The following is a 19,726-nucleotide window of genomic DNA, read 5'->3' as shown; positions in this document are numbered from 1 at the left end:
GGTGATTCCTTAGTAATCATGAAATAATCATGGGCAACCCAGCAATAAAAAAATTTGGTGCATACAAAGAGAAACTGCATTAAGATAATTTGACAAAAAATAGAAAAAAATACACATCTAAAAAATATATTTTTTGCTCTTTATTAAATTTTAATGCTTTATTAAAGAACTGAAGTTGTTTATAGCAGTAATTTTCCATTTTCAAAATTTTACCCACAGGCTTATTTACTCATGGAATGCATTATATTGAAATTACCTGGAATTGATCCAGAGGCCTTCTGCTTTGTAGTCTCTTGTCGTAACCATTAGGCCAGAAAATCGTTGAAAAATTCATTGTTAAAATTCTTTGCAAGACAAACTTTTGATAATGTAGGCTATTTCAATGAATTTCAATTGTCGATAAAAATTTATCGATTCATATAATATGGAAATGATTTCAATTTAAATTTTACGAACAAATAGCGTAGGTTATTAATTTTATTACTTCAAAACTTCACATTGACAATTCAACAGTATGAATGAAGACCGCGAATTGGATATAAGATGAGTACCCTTACTAAAATGATATATGGATCAGTCCATGTCAAATCAACACATTTCTGAATCATTTTCAACCTAATCCTCTTAGATTTCAATGAAATTGTCAGATATCCATAGACAGGAAAGTAAAAATGCAAAGTAGGCCTATCTAAATTGTAATGTAAATATTTTTGGAGTTGGATGAATCTCTCAAATGTTGCTAATTTGAAGTCCAACACTACTCCTGCAAAAACTAACTTTAAAAAAAAGTTGAAAAAGTCGCACGTCTTTTATGGCAGTAGGCTTATATTTCCCATCTTAAATTATTGTCTAAATATATATTTCATACAGTGGTGATAAAGAATGAAGAAAATAAGAAGGTGCTTTTGAGATTTCCAAAAATAAAAATTTTGAAAATATATAAGTTACAAGTATTAAGTTGCATATTAAATTAAAGCCAATTAATAAAGCTTAAAAATGAGGTACCTATAGCAGGCATTTTCTAGCACCAAGGGTTGAAGAGTTGCTTGCATTTGTGTAATCGATAACCACAAAAAAATTTCACGTCTTTGTAGTTTTTTAATGTTAATAAAAGAAACTACTAGGCAAAACAAAATCTAAAATGTTGGACTTTTAGTTATATTTAGAGGTTCAACTTAGAAACAAAACATCATTGAAATCTGAGATATCGAGGTTAAAAAAAATTTCACTGTGTGATTTGACATGAAATGAACCTTATTCTGATATCTCATCTGATGACAATACTGAATTTCGTTATGCTCTCCCTTATTTGCAGGAGCGAGGAAATCTATTAACTGAATTCGACAAATAATTTAAAATGAGATTTTAGTTACCAAAATTTGTCATGGAATAAATTTGAACAAGGTTATGTCCTCAGAATCACAAACAAAACGAAATCATGCTCTGAATTCAGTGTTCATGATCCTCTTCACACGTATTGAGACACTGATTCAGAAGGTGGAGATAATAAAATTATGTTTTCTCTCTTATTGGCGAAACAGTTGAAAATCAACTGACTTTACACATAAATTTAATTCATATTTTGCAGTGTTGCCACATATTTTACTACAAATATCAGTCAGTCCTAAACCTAATTTATATGTTGATAAGTTGCCTAAGTTTATACAACTTATGTAGAAAATATCCTGTAGTTATTTACTATTTTCGCTTTAAAACTAAAGTTACGTAATGACTTTTATACAACTGGGTCTTAAGAGTATCAAACATGTGTAAAAAATCAAATGAATAGGAAGTGGTAAGATAATTTACATTGGATTACTTGACATGGAATGGCCTGTACATGGTATATTCATAAGCCTTGTGATACCCTTTGTTTATGTCGGTGAACTGAGGATACATACCGAATCATTAATGAAATAGTTACAGTAGTGGCATCATAAGGAAAGATCCTTGTGACTCCATTGTTATCGATGATGGACTTCGAGTTCGCAAATATGAATGCTGCAAGATTGCTTTTGCAAGGACACATGTGAAGGGACGTTTGTTGCATTTTTCCCAGAGTAAGCTTATGTGGTGGAAAATTGCATCACTGCTTCTAATATGTGTACACTACAATTTGAAATAACACTAGGGAACAGTTATTGGTGCTTTTTGATCTCCCATTTATATCTATTCCCTATCTTCTGGATATCAGATACTTAATTGCATTAAAATCTCAAAATTATATTAAAATTAGTATATTGTTATAAATTATAATGAAGTTTTTTTAATAGGCTACCAAATTTTAATACGGAAAACATATAATACTAATATATAAAAGGTAAAGGTATCCCCGTCACATGCTATGAAGGCAGTTAGGGGGGGGGGGATGGAGGTAGAGCCCCATGCTTTCCATGACCTCGGCACTAGAATGAGGTGGTGTGGTCGGCATCACGCTCTGACTGCCTTTTACCCCCGAGAAGAACCCGGTACTCAATTTTATAGGAGGCTGAGTGACCTTCGGGGCCATTCTGAAAGTTTGGCAACGAGAAAAATCCCGTCACCACTCGGGATCGAACCCCGGACCTTTCAGTCTGTAGCCAGCTGCTCTACCAACTGAGCTACCTGTCCACCCAATACTAATATATAGTAATTATTATTTTAATATGGCGCAAACAAACTACGAAAAATAGCTATGTGAGATGGTAGACCTCAATGAAAGGTAAAATGCAAGGGATTCTGGGATATGCAAGAAACTTCGCTCTCCTAGGCAGCATAAAAATCCTCCAGTATAGCACTGTGCAAGCTATGCCAGTGCTGTGATCCTGGAACTAAACCTAGGAGAGGCATCGCACTGACAATGTGTTTGTGGTCTAACTCCAGCCCTTGTACTTAATGAAGAGTAAAAAACGTGGAAAAAGCAATTTTAATATTGCGTAGTTGATTGTTCTAATACATATAATAATATGGATGATGTAGTAGCTTATGCACTTCCTACAAAAAGCACATAAGTAGGACAAAGTAAACTATAGGCATAATCTGTAAATCACATACAGTATTATTGCCAACTCTTGATTTTTCTAAGCAATTATTGTTTAAAACTACTGTGTTAAATTACAAAAATGTTAATCTCCTATTCTTATAAAGCTTAATATCATTATTCATTAATTATGATGTAAAATTTATTTTATTGGTTCTAGTCTTGTTGGATCACACTGGGAGCCAACTAAAAGTTTAAGGATATGCAATGTTCACTTTGTTGGAAACAGAAGGTCTGGTCATCCCCATAACCTTGCCTTTGAGCCCTCCATATTTTCAGTAATTTACAGGCAAGAAGTATTTCATTATGAGAGTATTCAAATGGATTCAAGAACCTTATGGAAAGAAAGAAACTTAACATTTTGACAAATTAATTAATTTCGAAATAATAAAATAAATGCGTTCACAGGTATGTGATGTTTATGGCAGTGAATTAATTTTCTGCTGCAACTTGAATGGAAATGATGTGTGTAGGCCTACACAAGCAAACATACAGCCGTGAATGTTGGTCCAATTAAATATGTTTAGAGTTGTGAAACTAATGATGATGTTAATATAAGAGTAGGATTTCAGGGATATTCTTCTATTAGAGTTGCATGACTTCACTCAGTAACGACAGTAACACCTGAGGTAGGCCTATTTAACTTCTTCAGCTGTTACCAGAATGGAAGTGTTATGCAATGTCTAATGAAAATCGATTACTACTGTTTTTAATAATATGAAAACGAATCTCTCCTACCCAGCCTTGAGACTGGTCAATACTACAGTCGCTACACCCATGACGAAATGAGATGATGATGGAAATTTATTGGGATGCCATAGGAGAACCGGAGCTTCTGGAGAAAACCCTTGTGTTACCTGGACCACTGGCTTGCCTAACATAAGCTATAAATCGGGAGTATGCCGGGGACCGAACAGAGGTCCACAGGATTATAAGTCCAATGCTCTACCATGGCCACTGCTAATAAAATATATACCTAAAATGTTTCTTTTAGTCTTTCAGGAAGAAATAAGCATTTGTCTGAAATCTGAGATCTAGTAGCTACCTAGTGGAAGTTTTTCCAACTTTACTTATTGTTAAATCAATATTCAAAATCATAGCATGGTGATTTTTTTTCAATGAGTTCTAAGCAGTTAAGAATAAGTGTTGGGATTTATTCATTCTTAAAAATATTTTCATATTTATATAGGTCTAATTGTTATTGTAAAATTTTTCATGTGTGCAATATAATTATTAATGTAGATTACATAAAATGAGTAACCATGATAAGTATTTCTGTTTCGAATATTTACATATTACACAATTGTATATACAGTAACATACATTAATATTTCAGAAATTTCGCAGTTCTACAAGACGGCGTTATCGTTTGAAGAATGAATCCCCTAACTCTCCAGTAACTCCACAGACTCGAACTCGGCACCTTTTAGGACGTACTCCAACAAAACTGTACAGTCCCTTTGGAATAGAATCTCCATACCAAAGGAATGTAAGAAATGGTTCTGGCAAGGACAAAGAAAATGAAATAAATAATGGAAGATATACACCCCGACGAAGGTAATGAGTTTTTGTGTACATTATACTAACTTATGTTCTACAAATGTATAGATGTAGTTTTAATATAAAGAAAATGTAGGTAACTGCATTGAAAAGTTTGTGAGATATTTTATACCAGGAACTACAGAGTGTCTCAGTCTAATGTGATGTACCTGTGTAGCAGCTTTTATATGTGTAGAAATGGTATATCTATCAACCAAATGTTGTGCTAAGTTGACACTGGTAATATGTTATGTACTCACCCAGTTGAACCAGAAACATGCTGAAACAGCCTGCTGTCCTTTCGTATACATTTCCTGCGCTTGCTTAACATGTTCATCACTTACTCAAGTTCCCTTCAATAAATAGAGGCAATCTCCTGACGAATATTGTTCTTGAGATCTTTTAAGTTGCGTTGGTTTGTTCTATACACTTTATTTTTCAATGAACCCAAAGATAAGAATTACAGGAGATCAGATGGAGGGCTCAAATCAGTTGCATATTAATTTTAAAGACTCTGTTCTGGAACAACACTTATGAATTTCTTACAGGGAAATGTTTACTGTATGGTGGCAGAATTCTGTTGAATGAATGCGTAATTTCATTCCATCTCGCTCAGTGCTTGAATGAATGGGGTTTGAAATCAGATTGATAGATATATATATATACAGAGATACTACAAAAGCTTTACCCGATTCCATAGCCTTGTATTATGAAAAGTATGAGACATACATTATTGAAAGTTATACCAATAAAAAGATAAACTCATCAAGGTTTTGGTCCATCAACTGCTACAAGTGCTCGATGTGACCTCGCGTCACGCAGCAAACATACACTCGGTAGTCTAACTCCTGCCACACCCGCTGGAGCATATCACGATCAACTCTAGCCACTGCCGCACGGATCCGGTTATTAAGTTCTTCAAGATCAACTGGCAAAGGAGGTACATACACGTGATCTTTGACAAACCCGCATAGAAAAAAATCATAGGGAGTCAGATCTGGCGACCGAGGAGGCCAACGGAGAACACACCGATCGTTGTTAGAAGCCCGTTGATGTGGTTGATGCCTCAGTTACATGAAGATAAACCAGATGGGGCTCCACCGTATTTCCATCTGGAAGTGCGTGAGTATCTTAAAGAGCATCTACCACAACGTTGGTGTGGACGGGCTTCTAACAACGATCGGTGTGTTCTCCGTTGGCCTCCTCGGTCGCCAGATCTGACTCCCTGTGATTTTTTTCTATGGGGGTTTGTCAAAGATCAAGTGTATGTACCTTCTTTGCCAGTTAATGTTGAAGAACTTAATAACAGGATCCGTGCGGCAGTGGCTAGAGTTGATTGTGATATGCTCCAGGCGGGTGTGGCAGGAGTTAGACTACCGAGTGAATGTTTGTCGCGTGACGCAAGGAGGTCACATCGAGCACTTGTAGCAGTTGATGGACCAAAAACTTGATGAGTTTCTCTTTTTATTGGTATAACTTTCAATAATGTATGTCTCATACTTTTCATAGTACAAGGCTATGGAATCGGGTAAAGCCTTTGTAGTAGCCCTGCGTATATATCGACATTATTTTATATATATTTTTTACTGATCTAGCAATTCTCTCCCTACTCATGGCACATCATATACCAACTTTTTCGTTATGTAGAGGAATCTCGTGAATAATGTATGGGTTTTCAGTGGATTTCTAGCAATAATTTTTTGAATTTATGTAGCCATAGATGGAGATGGAACTAAGCTTTGTATATAAGTATATTTTTCCATCATCTACATTATTCACAGTCTATTGTCATTGCCCAGTAAGACTAGTCGTAGAGGGGTCTGACCACCTCAGCAGAGACAGAGAAAGGAAGTTTAGGTAGTAGCTTGTCTAGTGAGCGACCCCACCCTTCGCATTGTATACCTGTCACTGTTCCTTCCACAAACAAAGTTATTAGACAATAACAGTATTCACAAAAATATAAATTTTTCCAAAATTGTCCAGATGTAGTTCATGATAGACATGTTATGTAGTTTGATTCTGAGCAACTTTATAGCTCTATGTGTGGAAGAACGGGAAATTCCGCCTGAACTCATATACTGTGTGTGTATATATATATATATATATATATATATATATATATAGTTTTAACAAACTCAAACTGATAGTTATTGTAATTTTTATATCTGTAGTGCTTGGGAAAAGTGACATAAGTCAGTTTCCACAAACCTTTTTTGATAACTTATTGACAACTTACACTGGTTTATGTCTATTTGATTTTTTTCTGTATGAATTATTGTAATGGGAGAAATACTTATGTATTTTTTTCCAAGCAAGCAGATGTTCCGTAAGTTGTCAATAAATTATCAAAAAAGGTTTGTGAAAACTGACTTATGTCTCTTTTCCCAAGCACTGCAGATATTTCAACAACAATGTGGTTTTTACTTCTATCTTTAATCACACCTGTCAACAATGGGTATTCCACTCAACACTGCAACACAGTAGTCGTTATTGCACTCCACAGAACAACAATGTACTCCTAATTTCAACTGATGTTCACAAAGCACTATTTACAAAACAAAACTGTCAGCTCTCACTTCACAGTTCGTTTGCCTTAGCTAGTTCTTCTAGCTCACTCACTTAAATTCACTGTACTTCGAACCCAAGACTTCCGGACGTGTTGCCCTCGCCTGGACGCTGCCACAGTACTCACTTAAGTTCACTGTACTTCACAAACTGACTGGCTGTTCTAAACTGGCTAGACTGACACAAAAAGGCTGCTCGCGTGCCCCTTTTATTTACTAAATCACACTTTCTCAAATGTACTACTTCGCATCGCTTCTACAAAAATCAGTCTGTGTGTCTTGCGAACTTTCTGGGGCTCCCCAACACTTGGAATCCAGACGTTTCCCTTACGTCTGTCCCATCCACTCTGTGTGGGCCGCAGTCTTCTGTCCCTTTGCCACGCTGCATCTTCCATCGCACTAGATGCGCGCGCAACTTCCCCGACGCGACTAGGTCTTTCAACATGGCGCCACATTATTATAAAACCAATACTAATTAAAAATAATTAAAAACTATAAAAATATAATTATTAATAAAATAAATATATCTATATATATATATATATATATATATATATATATATATATATATATATATAATATAGTGCACACGTGCTCACACACACACACACACACACACACAAGCATCTTCTGTGCCTATTATTAACAGTTTTTTTTGTCCTTTTGTTTGTGTCCTCTCAATTCCTTGTAGACCTGTTGCTCTCATGCTTTTCACAATTTCTTCCATCCATGTCTTCCTAGGTCTCCCTCTTCCTCCTTTCTTTCCTCTTGGTACCCATTTTGGAAGCCTATATTCAGTCATTTTTTATTATTTTTAATTAGTATTGGTTTTATAATAGTGCCTCCCCAACACTCGGAATTGTAGGATCTGGCTACTATGTTAACATCATCGGTGTAGGCCAATAACTGAACTGATTTTGTAAGAATGGTTTTAGTTCTCTGTAATTCAGAATTTGTTATCACTTTCTCCAAAGCAATATTAAAGAGTAGACAGGAGAGGTTATTTCCTTGTATTAGACCAGTTTTGCATTCAAAATAATTACTTAGGTCTGTCTGAATTTTCATCTTACATTGTACTTTTACCATGGTCATCTTAACTAGTCGAATTAATTTTTGTGGTAGGCTGTGTTGAGTTCCATTGCTAAGTAAAGTTTCTCTCTATTTACACTATCATAGACAGCTTTAAAACCTATAAATAAACGAGTTTTAATATTAAATTCCTTTGCTTTCTCTAATGTCTGTCTTAAGGTAAATGTCTGAGCTATTGTAGATTTTCCTTTCCTGAAAGCAGTTTGGTAAGGGCCAATTTATTTCTCAACATATGGGCGTAATTTCATGTACATTATACTGGAAATAATTTTATAGGTAATATTTAATAGGATGAGGAAATAATTTTATAGGTAATATTTAATAGGATGATACCACTATAATTATTACAATCTAGAGAATCTCTCTTTTTATGGATTGGAACAATGATGCCAAAGTTCCATTCCTCAGGCATTATTTCAGTCCAAATCATAGTGATTAGCGAGTGCAAAAATTTTAATGTGTTTGTACTTCCATATTTAAATAATTCTGCCTGCAGACCATCATTAGTAGGGAGCGGATTTTTATGTACTAAAAATTTAAATATATTTATTTTTTATGTGCTAAAAAGTACGAAAATATTTGCTAAAAATAAAAAAAAAAAAATATGTTTTTAAATATGACAAAAATACCTTACTTAGCTTGAAAAAAAAATGTTACTAGGTACTCACCAATCACACTTGAGTATCAGTTGCTAGTAGTTGTTCGAGAATTGCAGTGAACAACAAAGGTCATTTCCAAATTCTCCATCACAAATGCATGCCCATTATCTCTGAACAATGACTTATACTGTGAAAACGATCTTTCCACATCACAGGACGTCAGACGTGCATATTTAAAGAGAGGAATGTCACAAACACCTACACCGTCAATTTCACCTACAGGCACACCCTCCAATACTTGAGCAACTTTACACATTTTTTTATATCCACTGTTTTGCCGTGAATGCACACGTGAAGCAGCGGCAGTGTGCTTGTTTGCGGACAAATGTTGGGTTACCTGAGAGCTCTGATCTGCACTTTCTGATTTATGTTGCAAAATCTCTCCTTCTTGTCCATGTTAATTTATTCTCATATAATAACACTGATATGCTGCCTAGCAGTTCTCAGAACTTCAGGCAGTACTATTACAAAAATGGATCACGGATACACCACACAGCCCATAGAAACACTAAGCAACCAAGAATTCTTAAAAAGATAACGTATTTCTGAGAGATATAATTGATTTAGTTTTAAAATATTTAAAAGTTCTTGTAAAAAAATTATTTAAGTAAAAAAACTCCAAGATTTATGTGTTTATAATAGATTTCCTGAAAATATGTATTTACATAAATTTTTGTGAAAATATGTGTTTTTATGTGAAATAAAATTCGGGTTTTAAACTTGAAACTTGATATTCGGAATTTTTAACTTTGTTAATTGTGTTCTATCACACGCAAGAAAAATATTTAATTACATAGGAATCCGCTCCTTAATCATTAGCAGGTGACTTACTATTCTTCATTTTATCCATTGCTACGCTTACATCTATTTCATCTGGTGGTTCTGTTTTGCTATGGTTTTCATTTAATGTCAATCTTATTTCTGTTTCCTCTTGAGTCTGATTATCAACAATAGTTTGATTTAATAACAAGTGAAAATGATCCACCTTTCTATCTAAAATTTGACTTTTCCCTGAGATTAGCTTCCCATCTGCTGATTTGCAAGTGATTGTTCTTGGCTTAAAAGGTTTTCTCGTATAATTAACTTTCTTATAAAATTTCCTTATTTCATTGTTTCCTTTATAGTTCTCTATATTTTGAAGTTCGTTATTCTCTCAATTCCTGTTGTTTTTATTTAAGTGTTTCTTTTCTTCCCTCCTTTTGATTCTGTATTCTTCTGCTGCACTCCCGAGTGCCCTTCTTTTGTATCAGTTTCTGATAAGCTTAATTTTTTGTATGGTTGCTTCCCTAAATTCGTCATTAAACCATTCATTTCTTGGACAATTTTCTTGGGTGCCTAATTCTTCCTCATCTGTCTCTACAAAGGCTTGTTTGCACGTTTCCCAAATTTCGTTGATGTTTTGGTTATTTATCTTCCATATCCCTTCAGACAGAGTTTCCTGGTAATTTCAGCTTTTCAATATTATATTTATTTTGCCTTGTTCTGTTAGGATTTTTAGTATTTGATAATCTGAAACGAATGTTAGTAATCATCAGGTAATGATCTGAATCTATATTTGCACCTTGGAAAGTTTTTACATTTATTAGGTTGGACTTATGTCTGGATCATGATCACTCTGGCTTACCGTCTTTCCTTCAGATGATTTCCATATATGTTTGTGGATTTCTTTAGATTCAAACATAGTACTGCCAATTACAAAATCACGTGAAGATGCAAAACTAATTAGTCTAATGCCGTTGTCATTGGAGGTTTGATGTGAACTATGTCGACCTATTGTAGGTAAAAAAGCCTTTTCTTTCCCAATTTGTGCATTCAAGTCACCTAGAATGATTTTTATGTAATTCTGGAGACATTTTTTACCTACTGCATTTTCTAATTGACTATAAAACTGATTTTTATCCTCATCTTTTGAGACTTCTGTGTGTACATATACACTAAAAAGACTTACATTTAAAAAAATCTTCCTTTAATTCTAAGATAACAAATACGATGATTAGTTGCTTTAAAATCTATTACTAATTGCCTTGTTTTCTGGCTAACAATGAAACCTGTGCCTGATACTGTATATGTTTATTTCAATGACAGCTATAATATATTGTGAATGTTTTCTTGTTCATAATTTCAGTCCATCTCACATCTTGAATAGCAGTCATATCAATACAGTGAAACCTCTTTAAGCCGATCACCAGAAATTGCACATAAAAAGTGGTCATCTAGAGGGGTGGTCTTCTTAAGGAGGTATCAACAATTTAGATTTGTACAGTACTTAGATTTTGCATATAGCCTAATGAAGGATTTAAAACTCAACCTTTTCAGATATCTTAGGATTCATAAGAGACTAAAATTCAAGTGTAACTTATCATACACAATGAATCATACATTTAATAGTGACATTCTCAATACTGTACAATGAAACAAAAAGTAGGCTGCAGTACAGTAGGCCTACTACAGTAAAATTAGAAATAAAAATTACTTTGCATACCAAGTTAATCATTTTTCGTAGTGTATTTCAAAATGGATGTTTGTACTAAATTTTTCAAACGTTTATCGATGATAATGTTTTCATGTTCTTTTTCCAGTTCACTGATTAAATCATAAAGCTTCTTATTTCAAGAGTTAAAGACCTACTACCAAGAGCATCTTTAAATTGCCCTTTTAAATCCAGTTTGTCAGGTAGGCCAACAATTTGTTAGAGTAGTGTATTGTCAAAACTCATACAAACCCATCTTTCCTAAATCTTTTATCAGAGTGATATTTTAAATGGTCAGGCATACTTACTGTATCTTTTGACATGCAATTAGGAAAATAACTTAGCAGTAATCTTTAACAGTAAACCTGGCTTTATTGTTCCTCGCTGATGCTGAAATGCCATTATTCTTAAAATGCTAAAGATGACACAATACGACTACCTGAGACGACTGATAGAATGATTGGAAGCAGCCTGCTGGCAGGGTGAGAGTGAAGCATCTGTTTTTTTTTTTTCTTTAATTCTAAGAATATTGTATAGGAATAATACTACAGCATTTTCAATTTTATTTTAAATTCTGGTTGGCTTAAAGGGGGAAAACTATTTGTTTCGCGGTCAAAATCCACGGTCGTTGGTCGGGGAAAGGGTTGGTCGTCTTAAAGAGGGACAAAATACATTGGTCTTATGAGAATAACATTTCGTGACAGATAATAATGGTCGGGAATAGGGGTGGTTGTCTTAAAGGAGTAGTCATCTGGAGAAGTTTCACTATTATATTTAAAAATTTCTTCTTAGAGCATTTTTAAGGCTCTGGGTCGATACATTGATAGGACAGTCCACATTGCGATCTTAAATTCTCTTAACCTTTGTCCTTGCCAGGTTGTTCTGTTAATAACAGGCTGTTTCCTTCTTTAACTTCTTGAGATTTCGTTGTCAAGAGTTTTATCAAGATGGGGAGCTGGCCCATAGTGGAACCTTCATCCTGAAGGGACTGGAATTCGTTTAAAGTTTACTCCTTTAGGTGGGTTGCCTTCATTATGGCTATGAGGCCCTCCTCCCCTTTCACAGTAGGTAATTTAATTCAACTTTGAACACTGCCATAGACCTACTTGAGATTCATCTGCCACTATGTGGGGCCTGCTGCCGATCCACATTATCTTGATAGACCTAATCTAGAATTACCTCCTAGTAGCTCTGCCAAGACCTCCATCTCTCGTTAGTTTGCCAACCCATGTTGCTGAAGGGATTAATTACCACAATCTTGACATGTGTTACTCGACGTAATGGGGTCCACCACGAGAAGGTGAGATCAGAGTTGGGATGGAGAGGCTAGTAGAGACATCACTTGTTAGAGTCTCTTATGATCTCATCATATCCCCTTGGTTGGTGTAAATGTGGAAAATCTAATATGTCATCTGATTGCGAGTCTCTGTATTGTGTGTTGCGTTGTACAAAATCCGGTGTTTTCTAAATTAATTTTAGATATAGATGTGTTAAATATTACCAAACATAATTTAGCAGTAAAAACAAACAATGTAGGCCTGTCCAAGAAACAGAGCCTTCAATATAAAGAATCAAGCAACAGATTATGGCAGTATATTGCATGCAAACAATTCATTTCTTAAATCAACCCTTGGATTGCTTTTGGAAAAAACAATAGATTTGTGATTCCTTCCTGTGTTGTCTCTAAAATACGACAAATATATCCTGAGCCTGATGGTAATTATGTATGGTTTCGTCCTCTTTCGCAGTGGCCACAGTCAAGGGCCTCCCTATTTATTACCATTGATAACCTTCAGACTACCAAGTGGAGTCAGAAATTGCTTTATAAAGAACAATGAAAACAATATATATCAAAATACTTACAGAAAACTATAAATATAGTGCATTTTGAAAATACAACATATTTAATCAGTGAGTTCTGAAACAATAAAAGTTCAATTTTATCCTAACCTAACTGAAATTTCCTTCTCTAGTATACTTTTTCATATTTCGAATACATGTATTCAAGTTTTCCACAATTTTTTCCGTGAGTTCAAATTGAAAATTCAAACTATTTTAGGCCAGATATGCTTTTGACCATAAGAAAAATAGGCAAAAACGTAGTACGGCGAACGCCAGTAGGGGAAGTTATCCCCACCCGCGCCACTCGGCACCTCGCTCGCATGCTGTCTCTCTCTCTACTGTCTCTCTCTACTATCTGTCCCACTTCGATGGATCACTGCCTACCACATTGTAATACGCATTAGACAATACGGATTAGACAACTGTCCACAACATGTACTGACACAACACAACACAATGTAATGTGGTTTGCCTACCATATTGTAATATGCATTAGACAATACGCATTAGACAACTGTCCACAACCTCAATGGAATATGCATTAGACAACTGGCCACAACATGTACTGACATAACACAACACAACACAATGTAATGTGGTTTTCATTAAACAACACTCACCTGTTAACTTTGCACATCCTCGAAGTAACACAATAGTCTTTTTTTTCCCACAGGTTGGACACTTAATGACTAGCAAGTAGTCCATGCTCCTCACAGTACCTTACCGTATCCGCCTTCAAATTCTCCCTGGACATTTTCAGGAAGAAGTACACGTCTTCGGTACGGATCATCACTACACATGGTTACGTCTGTACACAAAGTTGGACACGGACACAATGAAGCTCCGCGCGTTAACACTTATGCCATCCCCGTAGTCAACCCCTACCAAGCAACATTCACAAGCCCACCAGTTTCTACCCACGCTATTCGGTCATTGTCCCCTTCTACAATACGTTATGGCAGTTCCCTTAAACATAAATAGATTCATTTTCCCTTCTACCCCCAACTCGTCTCGGTAGCCGAGAGGTCTAAAGCGTGAACAAAAAGCGTGCGTTTAGGTTTAGTTACGAACTTTCTCGGATCGAATCTCCCCTCCTGCGAAGTCATAAGAAAAAAAAAGAGAGAGAGACATGAAGCAAGGAACAGAGAAGGAGAGGCTAGAGAGAGAGAGAGAGAGAGAGAGAGAGAAACTGCACATCTGCCATGAGAGACATTTGAATGATCACCTATTCAAGGTCTAAGAGAGGAACTTTGGTAATGCGAAGAAACAAAATATCTATATAATAGGATCAAAAACACACATATTTCAATGTCGTGACTATATTGCTGTATTTCCCTCTGCTTAAAATAATTACACTATCTGAACAACAAACTTTTTCTACTGGGCTGATAGTGTTGCACAGCTATTCAATCTTCAAAGTGCAGGTGTGGGATTTCAATGAAGTGGTGAAAGCAGAGTGGAACAGAACAATATGCACATCTGACTAAAGCCACTTTTTCACATTCAACATCACTTCCGCATTCAAGCAGTCCTATATCAAATGCCACACTAATTACATTTTTAAACGAAGATAATGGTATGTCAGTGTCATAACCTGCCTTTTGCCAAGCATATTGTAATATAGGCTTACTTCAGTGCAGAAAGTTGATTGTACAGCGCAGGGTGAAGTCTGGTGATGAAATGACGATCATGTAACTTTACTTGTGGTTTTTCACATTGTAGTCTTACAAAATCAACGAACCTTCTCATGTAGGTCTTATATTGCCTAAAAAAGTACACATCAAGAGGTTGGCAATATTTTGTTGTCTTCGGTGGCAATATCTTGAGCATAACATCTTGTTCGGAAAACTTTTATCTAGCAGAATACGATCTTTATGGCCTGACCAGGAATCACACAGCAATAGGCTCTTCTCATTGTCATTTATATGTTCACCAAGGATTGTAGTTAGAAAATTTTTCATATGCTCTTTCGTCCTTTTTGCACTTTTGCTTACCTCCACATGGATGTTTCGTGGACATGTTGCTTCAAGTTTCTGTGAAACATTTGGGCCAAAAGTGCCTTGTGTCTCTTGAAAACAGATATAGAGCTTATTAGCTAATCTGCTACTCATTGATAAAGCCACAGCAATTGTATAGCTGTGTGTAGAGCTATGCACAGACTGCAACACACCAGCTGTAGTTTTCTCTCCTCTGTGAGATAGTGTTGACAATGAAGACATTTCATACTGGAATTGGCTCTGGTCACTGTTTCAAACATTTTCTTTATCTACACTCCCGTCTGTTACATATTTGTTCACTTCTTCCACAAACCCTTGTGCCTTTTGACTAATACTGTGATCTTTTTGTATGTCCTACATATGACGAACTTAGTAATATGTCTGGAAGAAATGCCATATTCAGCCTTAAGTTTGTTGATAAAAGTAATCGAAGCTGTGAAATTGTCCAAGCCAACCACTTTAGACGCTTCTAGTGCCCACATTTGCAGATGCCAAGAGTGAACTACAGATCCATACGCTCTTGACCTATCAAATTGTGACATTACATACTCTTTTAAAGTTTTTAATTTTGACAGCCTGTTTCCCTTGAAGTGATCTCGACCTCGCCTTTTGTTAGTCACATAATCTAATATTAACTTGCAATTTGATTTACTTCGAATGCACTTATAGCGCCTCATAAGTTTGCTTTAGGAGTTGAAGCCACAATTGTAATAGTCTTCATAAATTTTCTCCAGTATGTTGTCGTCAATATCTTGTAATACACTGGGCCTCGACATTTTGGGTGGAGATGGTTCGTACTCACTTTGACTTGAAGGTCCCTGTTGCTCTGGAGATGAAAGTCTTGTACTGCTGGAAGAGCCAACTTCAGGTATGGGCTCTTCTATTCTTAAAAATCACAATATCTATCCAGCATATCTTCATGCATTTCTGTGTCCCCATTGTATTTATGCATTATTATGCTTTATAACATATTTGCGAACTCCATATCCTCGACTTCGATTACGTTTCCTTATTCAGCATGCCGCAACTTTGCCTCTAACATTTTGACAACATTCATGGAATTAATTCGCCTCATGATACTGATGTACACTGTTTACACTCTAACCCACAACCGAACACTCCAAAAGATGGCCTCCTACTGCAGCTATACTACTCACACAACTGGAGTAAGTACTTGTTAGTGCAGGTACAACATGCTACTGTCGAATGGCGTTAGCAGACAACAGCTGAGTTGTACATGGGAATGACTCATACTACTGGTTTTGGGATGAGCGATTTATATTCTCAGCACATTTTCGTGCGGTTCTGAGCATTTGAGGTCACACGCGGCCGGGTAGCTCAGTTGGTAGAGCAGCTGGCTAAGGACTGGAAGGTCCGGGGTTCGATCCCAGGTGGTGACAGGATTTTTTCTCGTTGCCAAACTTTCAGAACGGCCCCGAGGTTCACTCAGCCTCCTATAAATTTGAGTACTGGGTCTTTCCCGGGGGTAAAAGGCGGTCAGAGCATGGTGCCGACCACACCACCTCATTCTAGTGCCGAGGTCACGGAAAGCATGGAGCTCTACCTCCATGCCCCCCAAGTGCCTCCATGGCATGTTACTGGGATACCTTTACCTTTTTACACATCCTTGTAAGGTTAATTCATTATGAAACGCAAAGACATATATTTGTTTCCTTTTAGGGCTAGGCAATGATACCTTGGGTATTCCTTGCCTTTTCTTTCTTATTGTTTCACATAGTGTCAAATTTTTCTTGTAAAGTTCACTTGCAAGTGGAATAGATGTAAAAAAATTATCTGTCGTAATGCTATATCCTCCTTGTAGGCAGCTGGTTGGATCCAACACTATTCTTTGACCTTGATTTTTTTCAGGAGCAGCTCCTTCTTTTCCAGTGTACACCTGTAAGTTTATTGCGTAATTTGATTCCATATCAACCAGGGCCCAAATTTTCATTCCATACTTAGCAGGTTTTGACTTCATGTAAACAATGAAAGGGCAGCATCTTCAGAAAGAAACAAGTTGTTCATCTACTGTAAGGTGTGAATTAGGATTGTAGTTAGACTTGACAAACAAACTGAAGACATCTCTGATAGCAGCCAGTCCATCATTTCGTCTCGTTTCATCTCTTGTACTAGTGTCATCAAATCTGATGAATGTGGATAACTGCTGAAATCGAATCGAGTTCGAGACATTGCAGCAAGAAATATGTCTCTTTTGTATATGGGATCTGTAGTCCATAAGAACTCTATGGACTTCTGTTTATTTTTCAAAGCACCCATGGTTATCAAAACTCCTAAAACTGCATACATTTTTATCGACATCTGTTAGCAGTCATAGTCTGTTTTTCTGGATTCTTTGTATTCCATTCTTCTTGAAAAGCCTGTGGCTTTTTATTAGTACAGTCTACGATAATTTTTAACATACTATCGTCACAAAATATCTTGAAAGGGTCATTCATTGTCTGAATTCTCTTAGATGCATATGTAAGCTCTGGAGCACACCAACAATATTGTGAACTGTTCATCGCGTCACTTTCGGTGGATTTTTAGACCAAGACATTCCATTTTTACTTGTATAATTTTCATCAATCTGCATATCATCATTTTCATCTTCATCATCAATATCACTATTTTCTATTTCATCTGCTACTTCTTCAGTCTATTCTATTAAAGTCTCTTCTTCCTCTTCTAATTCTGACAGATCAGCTACTTTTTCATTTTCGCACTCACTCTGTGTCATATGAATCACTTCACCAACAGGTAAAGGTAAAGGTATCCCTGTAACATGCCATGAAGGCACTTGGGGGGCATGGAGGTAGAGTCCCATGCTTTGCATGACCTCGGCATTAGAATGAGGTGGTGTGGTCGGCACCATGCTCTGACTGCCTTTCATCCCCATGAAAGACCCGGTACTCATTTTTATAGGAGGCTGAGTGAACCTCGGGGCTGTTCTGAAAGTTTGGCAACGAGAAAAAATCCTGTCACCACCTGGGATCGAACCCCGAACCTTCCAGTCCTAGCCAGCTGCTCTACCAACTGAGCTACCCAGCCACCACTTCACCAACATGTTCCTGATTATGCATGTCATAATATATTTTCCTTTCTGATATTGTTATGTATCAAGAAGAGTAATCGTGTTCAACTCAATATAAACCAATAATCTGCTGAACTAAAAGTGAAGACAAATTCCCAACAACAATGGACAAACATTTGAGATGTCTGAAACAACAATGGGCAAAGAAAATAAACTGGTGACTAAAGTTTTGTATAACACAAACTACCAGGAGGGGTCAACAGAGACCCAACTGAATAAAAATAAATATTATTCTCTTAATGATGGAACACTTATGTAACCAACATGACAGACATGACGTGATAAACAAATCTGGCAAATAACAAGAGGTATCAATATGCACAGATACCGTTTTCACATGAAAATAATAAAAAAAATTTGCTTTGGGGTCTCTTCTGAAGGTAGTATGAAGGTAACAACTTATTCACAATACCATTAAAATAATTTCCTTAATTATATCAGTAGTCTAAACTTTACATGCAAACATAATTTTGTTGTAATAATATCAAGTGTAATTTTTCTTAAATAAAGACTAATTTTTTCTCTAAACTAATATAAATAAAATTCACGAACTTCTGATCTGCGCCTGACATTAAATTATTTTAAAATGTATAAACAGGTCTATCTCTTATCAGTATTGTGTTGGAAACAAGAGGACTATATATATGAGAGGGGTTCATAAGCCAGATTAAGTGTAATCTGTCAAGAAGCTTCTCACAACTACCAGAGGAGCACCACAAGCAAGCAAAAAATTGCGGGAATTTCAAAAGACTTCTCTTCACCTCCCCTCTGTAGTATTATTGTTTACAAATTCAAGACTTCCACCGATAATTTCTTACAAATTCTCTGCACCTCCACGTGAATTATTTACAAATTCTCTTCGTTATAGCCTATAACTATTTATATCAATGTTTGAAATGTAACCATCCCTATTAAAATTATTATTATTATTTTTTTTTTTTTGTTGGAATAAAGATCTTGAGCCAACACCATCAGCATTTTCAGAACGTGATATGCCAGGAAGTGAAGGTAGGAAAGGTGCTGTGAAATATGAAATGAATTAGATATGACCAACCAAATCTGTTGTGGTTAGAATGCATTAAATTTATTTAGGTAACAATATTTTTTTTTCATAAACATACAAGATATTTTGTTACAATTAACTTCTACTGTTTCATTGCAATACAGAAAAGATTTCATGACCATAAGTTCACTATTGGTACAATAATATAATTAACATCACAGGAAAGTGTACAAAAAAAAATCATACCTGTACTTAAATCTGTTGGAAATCAGAGATTATTTCATAAAAAATATTTAAAGTCAGTTTATTTCATTTTCTTAAATGTCTAGATTTATCATTAGAGTTATTATTGCGTTATGAAGAAAATAATTTCAAATCAGAATAACTCTTCTCAGGTTCTCAGCCAGGTGAGTTGGAGATTTGCTTCCAAGCTTTCGATGGCTAGCTCTTCCA

At 35.8% G+C, this 19,726-nt stretch overlaps 1 long non-coding RNA gene across 1 annotated transcript in view; it reads left to right on the top strand.

Moving 5' to 3' along the window:
* LOC138711836 (uncharacterized) overlaps window positions 1-19,726 on the top strand; it is a 59,274-nt gene that overhangs the window by 5,185 nt on the left and 34,363 nt on the right. The window contains exon 2 of the long non-coding RNA XR_011335490.1: window positions 4,356-4,576. This is a non-coding gene — a long non-coding RNA (uncharacterized lncRNA). The remainder of the gene's footprint in view (window positions 1-4,355; window positions 4,577-19,726) is intronic.

Source organism: Periplaneta americana, chromosome 13 (genome assembly GCF_040183065.1).
Source record: "Periplaneta americana isolate PAMFEO1 chromosome 13, P.americana_PAMFEO1_priV1, whole genome shotgun sequence".
NCBI classification, from domain to species: domain Eukaryota; kingdom Metazoa; phylum Arthropoda; class Insecta; order Blattodea; family Blattidae; genus Periplaneta; species Periplaneta americana.
The sequence above is the reverse complement of the archived record's forward strand: the minus strand, read 5'-3'. Positions and strand labels throughout refer to the sequence as shown.